Source organism: Rattus rattus, chromosome X (genome assembly GCF_011064425.1).
Source record: "Rattus rattus isolate New Zealand chromosome X, Rrattus_CSIRO_v1, whole genome shotgun sequence".
Classification (NCBI taxonomy): Eukaryota; Metazoa; Chordata; class Mammalia; order Rodentia; family Muridae; genus Rattus; species Rattus rattus.
This window is the reverse complement of record NC_046172.1, coordinates 8,285,553-8,299,200: the sequence shown is the minus strand read 5'-3', so window position 1 is coordinate 8,299,200 and position 13,648 is coordinate 8,285,553. Positions and strand designations below refer to the sequence as shown.

General features: G+C 36.7%; 1 protein-coding gene across 1 annotated transcript in view; it reads left to right on the top strand.

Moving 5' to 3' along the window:
- Positions 1–13,648, top strand: part of Usp9x (ubiquitin specific peptidase 9 X-linked) — a 136,719-nt gene that overhangs the window by 35,990 nt on the left and 87,081 nt on the right.

Genomic DNA, 13,648 nt, shown 5'->3' with positions numbered 1-13,648 from the left:
TAGATGTTATTTCATCTGGATTTATTTTCTCTAGTGAAGGATGTATCAAGGATAGTGTAAATGAGTTATTTGGGTTTTTTTTTTTTTTTTTAGACAAGGTCTCACCAGGTGTATAACCTAGGCTGTCCTGGAACTTGATAGATGGACCAGGTTGGCCTTAAACTCAAGAGATCCACTTGCCTCTGCCTCCCAGTGCTAGGATACCAGTCTGTTATGCCCAGCTGGAAATGAATTCTTTGAGCATTCTTGGCATGGGAGAATGCTGGTTAAAGGAGGAGTCACTTAAGCTGATAATCCTCCTCTTATCTTTTATTTACTCTGTGTCAATCACTTAGTTAGCCTGGTCCTTGCTGTGTAGACCAGGCTGGCCTGGAACTCAGACATGGGTCAACCAACCAACCATCCGTCCATCCATCTATCTAATGTGTGTGAGTGTTAAATGCACACATTGATTCAGTGCCCTCAGGGCCAAAAGAAGACATAGGATCCCTTGGAACTGGAGTTACAGTTGTAAGCAACAAGATAGCTTACTGGAAACTAAACCTTGGTCCTCTGCAAGAGCAAGTACTCTTAACTGCTGAGCTTTGATAGTCCTTATATGATGAATTCTGGAATGAATCTAGTCTTTTGTTTGTTTCAAAACAAAGGGTTTCTCTGTGTAACAATCCTGACTGTAGACCAGCCTGGTAGATCTGCCTGTCTCTGCCTTCCCAGTGCTGGGCTTAAAGGTATGCATCACCACTGGACTGTTGAACCTAGACCTTCTTAACAAAGAAGGAAATGGCCCAGTGAGGCGAAGAAACATAACCAAGATAGCATGTATAATATAGATTACCTTCTTCATGAAGCTATTTCCATAATTAACAAATGCCAGTTTTTTAAACCAATAGCTTTGCCATCATTCATAAGTTAATGGATATTAAGGTCAGAGATTTTGCTTTTTACCTTTCAGTATTTGCAGAACACCTATAACGTTATTGATTTCTCTGAATGGCAAACCGGGGTCCTATTTGATTTGCTTGCAGTACCAGGGATTGAAACTAGGGCCTTGAATATGCTTTAGCAAGCTTTCTCACAACCACTAACCTGTATGTATCCCCAGTGCCATTCTTCCATCTTTTATTTACTTTTTTTTTTTTTTTTTTTTTTTTTTTTTTTTTTTTTGGAGCTGGGGACCAGAACAGGGCCTTGAGCTGCTAGGGCAAGCGCCTACCACTGAGCTAAATCCCCCAACCCCTACTTTTTATTTTGAGACAGGGTCTTGCAGACTTACTCAGGGTGTTTTTAGTTAAATTCATTTTCTTTTGACTAATTGTAAAAATAAATGTCACAGGGCTGATAGTCTGAAAGAATTTTTTTTAAATGTTGCATGCTTATTAGCAGGGTTAGCTGACACTTGAACAAAAGGAAAACTTCAGCTGGACTTGGTGTTGCAAACCTTTAATCCCAGCACCTGGGAGGCAGAGGCAGAGAGACCAGTGCTCTTGAGTTCAAGGCTAGCCACTAATGGCTACATAGCAACATGTCTCAAAAAATAAAGAAGCCAAAACAAAACTGTATTTGTTCTTAAGTTTTTAAAAATTAGTTTATTTTATTGTACAATATGAATTTCATTATTTCTAAATGTTTATTGTGTACTTTGATCATTATATCTCTTTATTATCTGTTCTTGCCTTTGTCTCCTTTCTCATTCTTTTTCCAAGTAGTTGCCCTTCTTTGCTGTTCAATATTTTATAATTTAGCTTATCTTGTTGGCTTGAAAGTTCCTTAATTTTCTTATTTATTCACTTTACATCCCAATATCAGCTTCTCCTCCCAGTACCCCCTCTTCCCCCATCTCCCCTTCCCCTTCTCTGAGAATGGGGAGACCTCCCTGGTTATCCCCCTCCCCACACACCAGGTTAGTTACTGCTGGTGCATCTTCCTCCTCTGAGGCTAGGCAAGGTGGTCCAGCTAGGGGAATGGGATTCTACAGGAAGGCAACAGATTCATGAACAGCCTCTGCTTCAGTTGTTGGGGGACCCATATGAAGACCAAGCTGCATTTGAAAATGTCTTAATTTTTAATTCATATCAAAGTACACTGGCTTGAGATGTGGGATAAATGATAATTGTTGTCATTACTTTGGTCATTCCTTGCACCACCCAAGAAACTGAGGCAATGAAATGAAGTGACTGATAGCCAGGATCACTGGGCCAGTAGAATGCTTAAAGAGTAGGCACAGAGATGTTAAATCTCAACCTGTATATTCTGAGTGTGGAAGGGAAAGACAGGAAAGAAGGTAGAGAAGGGGAACACTCCCATTCCTGTCTTAGGGCCGTGTATTTTGCTGACTGGTGGCTTTTGAAAATCAACACATTTTGGTGGTTGGTTACAGGTCTCTTTTTCTTGTGTTTACTCTCAATTATATGAGCTCCTTGAATCTGTTTTAGTAACTTTGACACCAGAGAACATGACAGTTGATGCTTAGACCTGTATTCTAGCCTTAACAGAGTGGTTTGTTTCTGAGCACAGTAGTGCAAAAGGATTGGGTTGCTCTTCTTTATAATAACTTAAGCAAACCTTTTTTTCTATAAGAGGCCAGATAATAATAGTTTGGACTTTGTGGGCCAAGAGGTAAAATTGAGGACATTGAATTGTATGTTGAAATAAAAATGTAACTAGACACATTAAGTATAATATAGGTCTAATGAGAAGAAAATAAGACTTGGTTTGAGAGTATAATATAGTATTTTGTTTAATTGGGATTTAAAGCTTGTGTTCTCAAGTTGATTGCAAATATTTCAGTGTTAAGTCATTCTTTTTCTCTTTTTTTTTCTTTTTTTTTTTTTCCGGAGCTGGGGACCGAACCAGGGCCTTGTGCTTGCTAGGCGAGTGCTCTACCACTGAGCTAAATCCCCAACCCGAGTGTTAAGTCATTCTTAATGTTGTAGGTTGAACAAGAAACAAACCAAGAGGTTGGATTTAGTTTGTCACCCTAGTTTGCCTGAGCTGGTATAGAGAAGTGGTTCCCAGACCTGGAGGGCTTATCCAAAAATTTCTCTGATCATCCCCAGAGTTTAATTCAGTTAGTCTGCAGTGAAGGTCTAGAGTGTGCTTCTAAAAGGTTCCCTGGTAGGGAATTACCCCAAGAGAATTACTCCATTAATTCTAGCATATCCTACTTTATTGCTCTATTGCAGTCTAGTTCTATCTTGAATATTCTGCTTTGTGCTTCAAGTTTAATTATATAGTAAATACCTGTTATGTACTGGGTTGTGTATTGGGAACTGTATCAGGTAATAAGAATACAAGATTTAAAAAAACAGAATTGTCCCACACTATATTAAAATGAATTTAAAATTAGTCTCCATATTTACTTCATTAGAATCTTTGAGCCAGTACAATTTTGAAAGGAGGCCAGTGAAGTGTATACTAAATTTGAAAACTATATTAGGGAATACAGTGAAACTTCATTTGATAAAAAAATTTTAAAATATCAAAAGTTCTCTTTCAAGCCAGTTAAGTTGCAATTTAATATTTGATGGAAAGCTTTCAGGGGTGTTACACTTTAATTTTTTCTGATTATGAAATTTAGTCTTATTTCAGGTAGCTGGAAATACAGTCGTCTGTCATCCTTGCCAGTCATTAGTTTTATCTTTTTACTACACTTTCATAGATACTTTTTAACCTTATCATAAAGTTGATTTTTTTTTTCTTTTTTCTTTTTTTCGGAGCTGGGGACCGAACCCAGGGCCTTGTGCTTGCTAGGCAAGCGCTCTACCACTGAGCTAAATCCCTAACCCCCATAAAGTTGATTTTAATATGACTTTATAACTTTGTTTTCCACTTTAAAAATGTCCTATTCACTCTTAACATTTATTTCCCATATCCTCATTTTCTCCTTTTTAAAGAGGGTTTCTACTTTTTGTAGTAGTAGTTTGTTTTTTGAAACATAGTTTTATGTATACCAAGTTAGGCTGTGACTCATTGTGTAGGTGAGTGATACCTTACACCTCCTACCTCTGCCTGAATGCCGGGATCCCAGGAGTGTGTTGCCATTTTTGGTTTATGCAGTGCTGGGTATTAAGCGAGGGCTGTACTAATACCAGACAAGTACTGCACCAACTGAGCTATATTCCCAGCCCATGGTTTCTATTTGACGGTTGAAGGTAACCAGGAATTTTATAAATTCCTTCATTTTGATAGTGGGGAAACACTGTTGTTTATCTTTGAGAGATTTGAATTCTTGAAGGATAATGAAGTACACTTGAGGAAGGGGTATTTTTTTAAATTTGTTTTCTTTTCATTGTTGACTTTTTGAGACAGGCTTTCATGTTTCTGATCTCAAACTCCTGACACTCCTGCCTCAGCTTTCCAAGTGCTGGTAGAGAATACAGGCCCGCACCACCATGCCTGTCTGTTCCCCCCCGCCCCCCTCTTACAGCCAGTAACTTATATGTAATCTCTTCTGGCCTCCAGCTCCCTGTGATCTTCTTGCTTCAGCCTCAAGAGTGCTAGCTAGGATTACAGTCAGGAGCCACCAGGCCTGACTGGGGAAAGGGATTGTGGTTGTGTAGCTGAGTGAAGACCGAAGAATCTTCCCATGAATTTATTTTTTGTGAGCACTTTCCCTTCCTACTATGCATTGAAGTTAATTAGTCATTACATTAGTTAAATGTAAGCTGGGGGTTGTTTTAATGCCCTTATTTCTTCCTGCTCTCCACAAATACTTCTCAAAATGTTTACTGTGTCAGTTCCATGAGAAACAAAGTCATTTTGACATAGTCTACTTTTGTAAGGTTTTTTCTCATTCTCCAAGTTAATTGGTCAGTAGTTGGTATAGTAAGTAGTACTCCAGCCTTTCATAATCCCTGTATCTCCACCCCTTCCTTTGTGTATTAGGTGTTGTAACAGGTTAATAGGAATGTCTTCCTTTCCCAACTACCATACCCTCAATAATCCTAGAGGCTTAGATTAGATATAAGTGATGAGCAAGTATTGGATCTTGGTGAAATTGTAAAAGGAATTTAAACAAACTCAGATTGCTGTCTTGCTGTGATGATTGACTTAAATTCATTCATTTTAACACCATTATAGGTGTAGGGAGATATAAGGATGGTGATTAACGTCTACCTTAAAAGACTCTAGGATATCTAGGGCCAGACAGTTACATAAGAGCTGTATCTGGTGCAAAGGGCTGAGGGTGTAGCTAAGTGATAGTATGCTTGGTATTTACTAAGCATGAAGCTCTTGTGATCATTCTCAGCACCAAAAACCAACCATAAAAATGTAGTGGTAGGAGAGATTGCTCAGTTTGTTTGGATTTTTTAAATGGGGTTTGCAAATGTTCAAAAATGTCACTTTGATGCCGCCAGAATTAGAGTAGGGACCTTCAGGTAGTGTTTCTTAACCTTGATGTTGGTGACCACATGCTATTTGACCAGACACTTCCTTGAGGCATGCTGTACTAATTACTAATCATGTCTGATTTCTACCTATAAAATTTTAGTAGGACCCTTCTCTGCATTGTGATGACTAGTAATGGCTTCAGGAATTGGAAAAGTGTGCACCAAATGCAAAATTGAGACCCATTACTTGAAACGGTACAATGGCAGAACAAAAGAGTGGTTTTAGAGGAAAAACTAAAGCATAGAAGGAAGAGTGCAATGAGTCAGGAGGAGTTATGGGAGATGAGACTTAGTTTAGGCTAGGTTATAAGATAATATGTTAGGGAATTTAAGTTTGGGTTCTATAATAATAAGTGAATGGCCTTTAAGTGAAAGAGTTTGCTTTTTAAGGAAATTCTGAGGGGGTTGGGGATATAGGCCAATCATTAAATATGAAGAACGGAGTTAAATCCAGAGACCTCACATAAAGCCAGCTATAGCATGTACCTGCTAATTTCAGCAGTGAGGAAATATAGATGAATCCTAGGGTTCACTGGACAGTTCCAGGCAGGTGAGAAACCCTGTCTCAAAAAATAAGTTCCACCGGCCTATGTATACACTCCCCTGCATACACAAAACATAAAGATTCTGAGAATAGCATGGTGGATATATTGAAGTAGAAATGTAGCAGGGACTTGAGATAGTATTATAATAGTTCAGTTGGATAATAAAGATTTTGACAATGAAATAAAAGAATGGGATCCCCCAGGATTCTGTCTTTGTCTCTGTATGGATTCTAAGGCAAAACACCTCTTTTCACTTCTCCTAACTTCAGTTCCCTCTCAGTAGGAGCTGCTGACTGCTAGGACATGTTGAGGTCACAGAGCAGAATCTGGGTTATAGAAGGACTACTCTCACAATGTGCACCTTTACATTAAAGGGTGAATTATCTAAATATATTTATCACCTTTGTCCTCTATGGGCAAGCTTCCTATTACTGAGGTACGTCCCTAGCCCAAAACTTGGGGAAATTTTCTTTCATCTGAAATCTAGCTTAAGCTTCAAGAATATTAATGCAGCTTAAAGTTGGTAGTCTGCTAGGAAAACAAATAATATTTAAGGGGAAGTTATTTTTTCTGAGTAGAAGATGAATGTGCACAGGTAAATGAAGTAGCAGTGATTTTCGTCTAACATGATTTCAGAGAAAATAGTGATACCTAATTTTTGATTATTTTTTAAAGGGAACTAACCTAACAAGCTTATTGGTTTTTATTGTATATCTTTTTTTGTTTTTGTTTTTGTTTTTTGTTTTTTGAGATAGGGTTTCCTTGTGTAGCTCTGGCTGTCTTGGAACTCTCTCTGTAGTCTATGTTGGCCTTGAACTCATAGAGCTCCAACTGCTTCTACCTCTCAAGTGCTTGAAAGCTTATATTTCTTAGCCTAATAATTTTCAAAGATTTGTTTTTGGGTGTCTCATAACCAGGTATAAATAACTCTGTTCTAGCAGATCAATCACCCTCTGGCCTCCATAGGTATCCATGAATGCATGCATATAACCAATAAAAACTAATTAAGAATAACTTATTCCGGGGTTGGGGATTTAGCTCAGTGGTTAGAGCGCTTGCCTAGGAAGCTAATAAGGCCCTAGGTTCGGTCCCCAGCTCAAAAAAAAAAAAAAAAAAAGAACCAAATAAATAAATAAATAAATAAATAAATAAAAAAGAATAACTTATTCCCCATCAATGTAAATGTATTTATGAAAATAAAAATAAGAATTCTCAAGAACACCAGTGGATTATCAGTAACATACAAGGCTACTGTAGACAAGAAAGTTCAGATTTTTAGAATGGCATCTAATTTACTAAAAAATTTTACTTTATAACAGATAATTTACCTGTATAGTCACCAATCAGGTTATTATACAGAACATTTTTAGTAGTAGTCTAGAAGGTTTCCTTATTACTCAAATATATTTTGACCTTTCTGCTAGTTATGTGCACATATATCAATGTATTGTTAATTTATCCATTCTTCTGTTGGTAGACACTTGGATTTCAGTGATCTTTTTTTTGTACTAATACAAATGTTGGCACAGAGCCTGGCATGGTAGCATACCCCTTTAATCCCAGCACTTGGGGGGCAGGTGGATCTCTTGTGTTTGAGACCAGCCTGATCTACAGAGTGAGTTTCAGGGCAGCAGGGGCTTCATAGAGATGCTGTCTTAAAAAACAAAACAAAATAAACCCAAATGCCCTCATATAATAAATATATTCATAAAATATATGCCATACAATGGAATATTAACAATAAAAGGCGAAGTACTGATAATATGCTTCAATTTTCATGAACTTTGAAAGCATTCTGAAATGAAAGAAACCAGTTGCAAAAAAAGTAGATTGAAGATATAGGGAATAGGGATTGGCTGCTTAACAATGGGAGTATGGTTTCTTTGTTTTTGGTGCTGGAAATGGAGTCCAGGGCTTCTTGCATAGTATTTGCTACTGAGCTACTCCTTAGCTTTGGTATGATTTTTCTCTTGTGGGTTACAAAAATATCCTGGAATTGTAATTGTACAATTCTAAATATAGAAAGACACATTCAATTGTATAGTTCAGATAAAGTGATTTGGATTTTGACTTCTGAATAATACAATGAGATATTCTTATTAATGGGAAACAGTTTGAAATTGTTTAGTTTCCTTTGTCACACCTTTTACTCTTCTACAACTGTTGTTTAACCAGTCCAGTTATGGAAGATGCAGGCAAAAAGATATAGATAGATATATAAATAATGTTATTAATGATCTATCTGCCTTGATTAAGATGTTTATTGAATGAAGTCTTTGTTGCTCTGAAGTCATTCTGTTTGATTAGTCACTTGTAAAGTGTTTTTTTGACAGCCTGGCAGTGGTAGGGCACCTTTAATTCAGCACTTGGGAGGCAGAGGTAGGTGGTTTTCTTGAGTTCCAGGACAGCTAAGGCTACACAGAGAAACCCTGTCTGGAAAAGCAAAGTCTGTTAGCTAGTGACTTTGAGTTCATCTTAGGCAGTCATTTCAAGAGTAGGGTATTACATATTACAGAAGGGTTTATTGCTTGATGCATGATTTAGTAGTTTAAATCAATATTTCTCATGTATGTTGACTGATGATGTTTTTGGGACTGAGGTTTATTGTGTTCTTGTTGTACCTTTTGCAAGGATTTAATAAACTTTAGGTAAAAGTATATCTTTCTGTTGTAAATATACCCTGAACTGTATATACAATAAGTCTGGGTTTTTTTTTTTTTTTGGAAAGATGATAAGGTAGATAGTGGTGAATTTAACTTTATATTATGTTTCAGGAAGCAGAACTGTAATTAATAAACCAATGACAAGCTAAAATAGCATTTTGATGATAGGAAAAAAAAACTTTGTATGGTGAGCGTTGCAATGTTAACGTGTCTAGGGAAAGGATAGATGTAGAATCACCTTCATTTTGGCTGGTTATTTCCAAATCCTAATTTTTCTTTGAGCCATCCCTCCCTGAACCCCTATAAAGTTGTAGCTTTCTATAGATTTTGTTGGTGTGTTTTTCAGGAAACAAAAGCTTACCTTTTAAAACATAAATCTTTTCATCTGTTGATTTCTGGGATAATGAGACTAGCAGGCAAATTTTACACATGAATGGTATATATTAGTTAGTGCCAGGAGCAAATGATATCATAGCATAACATGTGTACAGAGTGATGTAGTAATTGAAGTAGAAGTAAGAAAACTGTCTTCCACATGGCATATGACGGTTTTGGTATACCCATGCTAGGCTGAAGAATTCAAAACTAGCTGTCACAACTACTTCTAAATCTGCATGTGTTATATTCATGGGTTTGTTTGTACTTAGTTAATATATATATATGCATATATATTGCTTGGTTTTATATAACTACAAATAAGTTTGATTTTTAATTTTGTTTCTATATATATTTAAGTAACATTTGATTTTTTTTTTATAAATTTGTTTTTCTTTTCTTTTTTTTTTTTTTTTTTTTTTTTTTTCCCCGGACCTGGGGACCAAACCCAGGACCTTGTGCTTGCTAGGCAAGTGCTCTACCACTGAGCTAAATCCCCAACCCAACATTTGATTTTTAATTTTGTCCCTCCCCCACAAAGGTTTCTCTATGTAGTCCTGGCTGTTCTGGAACTTGTTTTGTAGCCCCAACTGGTCCCGAACTTAGCAAACTACCTCTGCCTCCTGAGTGTTTTAATTAAAGGGGTGTGTTACCACGCCCAGATTCCCTAAGCAATATTTATATTTAGAAAGTAATTAAAAGATTCTCTAAATGTAGACCCAGAATTAGCCAACTTAAGCCAGCTTAGTATTGATAGAAACCTAGCAGGTGTAATCAAATGAATTAGAACCACAATTAGATACTTACTACTAAGTCATTTCTCTATTAAATGGGAAAGATACATTTGTACCTCAAAGGGTGTTTGTTTATATTTTCTTTCATTCAACAGATAATTAGCAAGTTGTGTTCAACTGCATAATTTTGATGTCATCTTGTTACTGGCTTAATTTCCCTGCTATCAAATTTTTTTTAGAGCCAGAACAAACTCTCTGATAGGAATATTATGATGCTATGAATTAATATTGTAGAAGGTAACTTTTTTACTCAAAAATTCAGTATTCACAAAGGACAATGTAACTGTCACCTATAATAGAGTTTTGGGCTAATGCACATAATATACAGCTATGTTATATAAAAATGTTGAAATTGTGTATTTCACCAATTATCCATAGCAATTGTGACAATGTATATCAAAAGTGGAAAATCTTGACAATGTATATAATTTGGAGATTCCCTCCCTCTATCCTCCATCAGCCTAGAAATCCTATTCTAATTAAGAGCCTTTGAAGGTTCAAAGATAAGAATTGTCAAGAGTGAGTAATTAGAAAATCTAATCAGCATTTTGAAAAATATATTTACTGGGTCCCTTCTGTATGTTCCTGGCCCTTGCACATCCTCTCGTTAAAGTTTTCTAATAATCTCTGGAGGTGTTTAGCCACCTGGAGAGAGAGTAAGAGGATACTTGGAATGTGTGGTCCTGTTATATTGCACTATGCATTGCTGGAAAAAGAAAAAAAACCTATGTTCTGCAAAATCAGCCTTGGAAAAATAATGAGATTCATGAGAAACAGTGAAATTAAGAACAGTTTGGTTAACTGAAAGCTATCTTACTTTGTAATTAGTAACAGTTAAAAATTCTAATAGTTGTAGTGGCATACGCCTTTAGTCCTAACACTTGAGAGGCAGAGGCATGTGGATTTATGAGTTTTAGGTCAGCCTGGTCTGCAAAGCTAGTTCCAGAGAGTGCCAGGGCTACAGAGAAAAAAAAATTGTCTCAAGAAACCAAAGAACAGTAACAAAACTTAATACATACACAAATGGCACATTTGAAAAGATCCTCAATTCCTGACAAAGTATAAGACCCTTTAAAGGTAACAAAAGGGAAGGGGTATATGGAAGGGTTGAAGTTCCTGAGTTAGGATACAAGATTAAAGTACATATAAAAATCAGGTAGAACTGCAAGAACAAAATTCTAAAGGCAGAGCATGTGGCTAGACAAAGCCAAGAAGAATGTGGGACAATAAACTTATGGCTACAAAATAGTATGATTGAGGAAGGCTGGCAACAACCACAATTCTGCTTTATGAATTTGATGGCTATCTCATAAATATGGTATTTGTATCTTTTTCTTAGTGGCTTATTTCATATTTTATTTCATAAAATAATACACTCAAATTTTCGTGCATGCCATGGCTTATAAAAATCTTTTTTGAGACAGTATACAAGCTGGCCTTTGCTAGCCTGGAACTTTGTAGAGTGGGCTAGTCTCAAGCCGAGAGATCTATCTGTGTCTGCCTCCAGAGTGCTAGGATTAAAGGTATGTGCCACCACACTTGGTAAATTACCTTTCTTTAAAAGCAGCACACAATGGTTCTAATTTCTCCCCATCTTTATTATCACTCTACCCTGATCTTCATTAAAGCTCAGGAATGTGGCTGGCCCTTTAATTATTATTTTGGGTACTAGAGATTGAGCATTCACATACAGTGCTTACATTCTCCCATTGTGCTACAACCCAAGCCTTCAAAGTTTGTGATTTTGGTTAAGTCTAGTTTGTCTGTTCATTTTGTTGCTTGTGCTATTAGGAAAATCCATTGCCAAATGGCTATTGAAATTTGCTTTTTATGCTTTAAATCAGTGAAGAATAAACAAAATATTTTCACACCAAAATTTTCTGTTTCAAGGTGTCAGTTTGATTATAGTAATTTCTTGGTCCAGATCTTTACATGTATTCCACTTGGAATTTATTGAAACTCTTTGATGTTCTTTCATTAAATTTGGGGTGAGATTTTGACCATAATTTCATCACAAATCTTTTCTTATTCATTACTCTATGTTGATGAGTGATATATTGTTGCTCTGATAATCTGTTCTTGTTTTTTTTTGTTTTGTTTTTCAGATTGCTATGTAACAATCTGCAAATTTGCTGATTGTAGTGAATTTTTTTTTTTTCTGGAGCTGGGGACCGAACCCAGAGCCTTGCGCTTCCTAGGCAAGCGCTCTACCACTGAGCTAAATCCCCAACCCCTGTAGTGAATTTTTAATTTCCCTTTTACTTTTCAAGTCCAGACCTTTGACTTGGCTCTTGGATTTTGTTTTTCAATGTCCTTTTTGTATCTTTTTTGATAGTATACCCTCAAAGGATATAATCACATTTTCCTTTCCTAGTATCATGCTTTCCTTTAATTTTTTGAGCATACATGCAAGAGCTGTTTTGAAGTCTTGCTAAGTTGGACATCTGGACTCTTTGAAGGTTTTTTGTCCCTGTAGGTGGATGACACATTCCTGTTTTCATGTATTTTTTTTAAAGATTTATTCATTTATTATATATAAGTACACTGTAGCTACCTTCAGATACACCAGAAGAGGTCATCCGATCTCTTTACAGATGGTTGTGAGCCACCATGTGGTTGCTGGGAATTGAACTCAGGACCTCTGGAAGAATAGTCGGGTGCTCTTAACCGCTGAGCCATCTCTCCAGCCCCCTGTTTTCATGTATTTTAATTTCTAATGTAAAAATGGACACTTCATATAATGTATATTGGTAATGATTTTTACTTTTACCTTGCCACATCAGGGCTTTGTTTTTTTGTTTGGTTTATTTATGTAATAACTAGGGGAACAATTTTAATAAATCTTCCTGTCATTTTTAGAATCTCTGTGGTCTCTCTGTTGAGTGTTTCAACAAGCAGTGTGTGTGTCTTTGCCTGCCCACTCTTCCACCCAGATATTAGCTTTTACTAATTACCTACTGATTGCTCTATTGTTTTACGTGATGCTTTAGGTTATAAAATTCCCCAGTCTGATCCCTGATCCAATTAAATTCTCATTTTCCAGGGATAATCCTTTGTGCTGGTTCTTGGGGCTTTGTTTTTGACTCAGAATGGTTGGTTGCAGCTCCATTCCCTCGTTGTCTTTGATAAACTGCTCGCTGGGTGGTTTTTTTTTTTTTTTTTTTTTTTTTCAGAACTGGGGACCGAACCCAGGGCCTTTTCGCTAGGCAAGAGCTCTACCATTGAGTTAAATCCCAACCCCTCGCTGGGTGGTTTTTATTGGCTTTTATGGAATTACCAGAATCTTAATTGAAATAAAGCCAGTTTACTATGAAAGAAATTTAATTTTTGTTTATATTTTCTTCCTCCCTGGTAGAACCTTTATCCCTCTTCAGAACTGAAGAAGCAGGCTATAGCTGGATTCTCTTATAGTTAAAGCCCCTACTTCCTTAGCAGACATCTGTGTGGAGGCAGCATCTACTCTGTGACTTTTAGCTATCTCCTGCCTTGGGATCTTGAACCTATGGATGAGACAGGATGAGAGCCATTAGGACTGTAGTATTCTTGGCTTGTGCCCTTGGAGTAGAATTTTGCCCCTTAGGTAGGGCCTAGATGGAACAAAAGAGTCCAGTCAGTCTTCCTGCTATAGAGCCTCTTGCTGGATGTGATGAGAAATCTAGCTGCTTTTTTCTCCCAGGAAGATAGCATTAGCTTGGAGGGGAGAGCCCAATGTTCTTTGATAGGCTTCTCTGGAATGAAACCATGGTGATTTAAATGCCAGGTTCTGTCCTTACTGATATAGTTTGTTGTGTGATCAAAATTTTTGTTATATGCCTTAGGACAATTTCTAGAGACTTAGTTTTGTTTTTTTTTTGTTTGTTTGTTTGTTTGTTTGTTTTAAG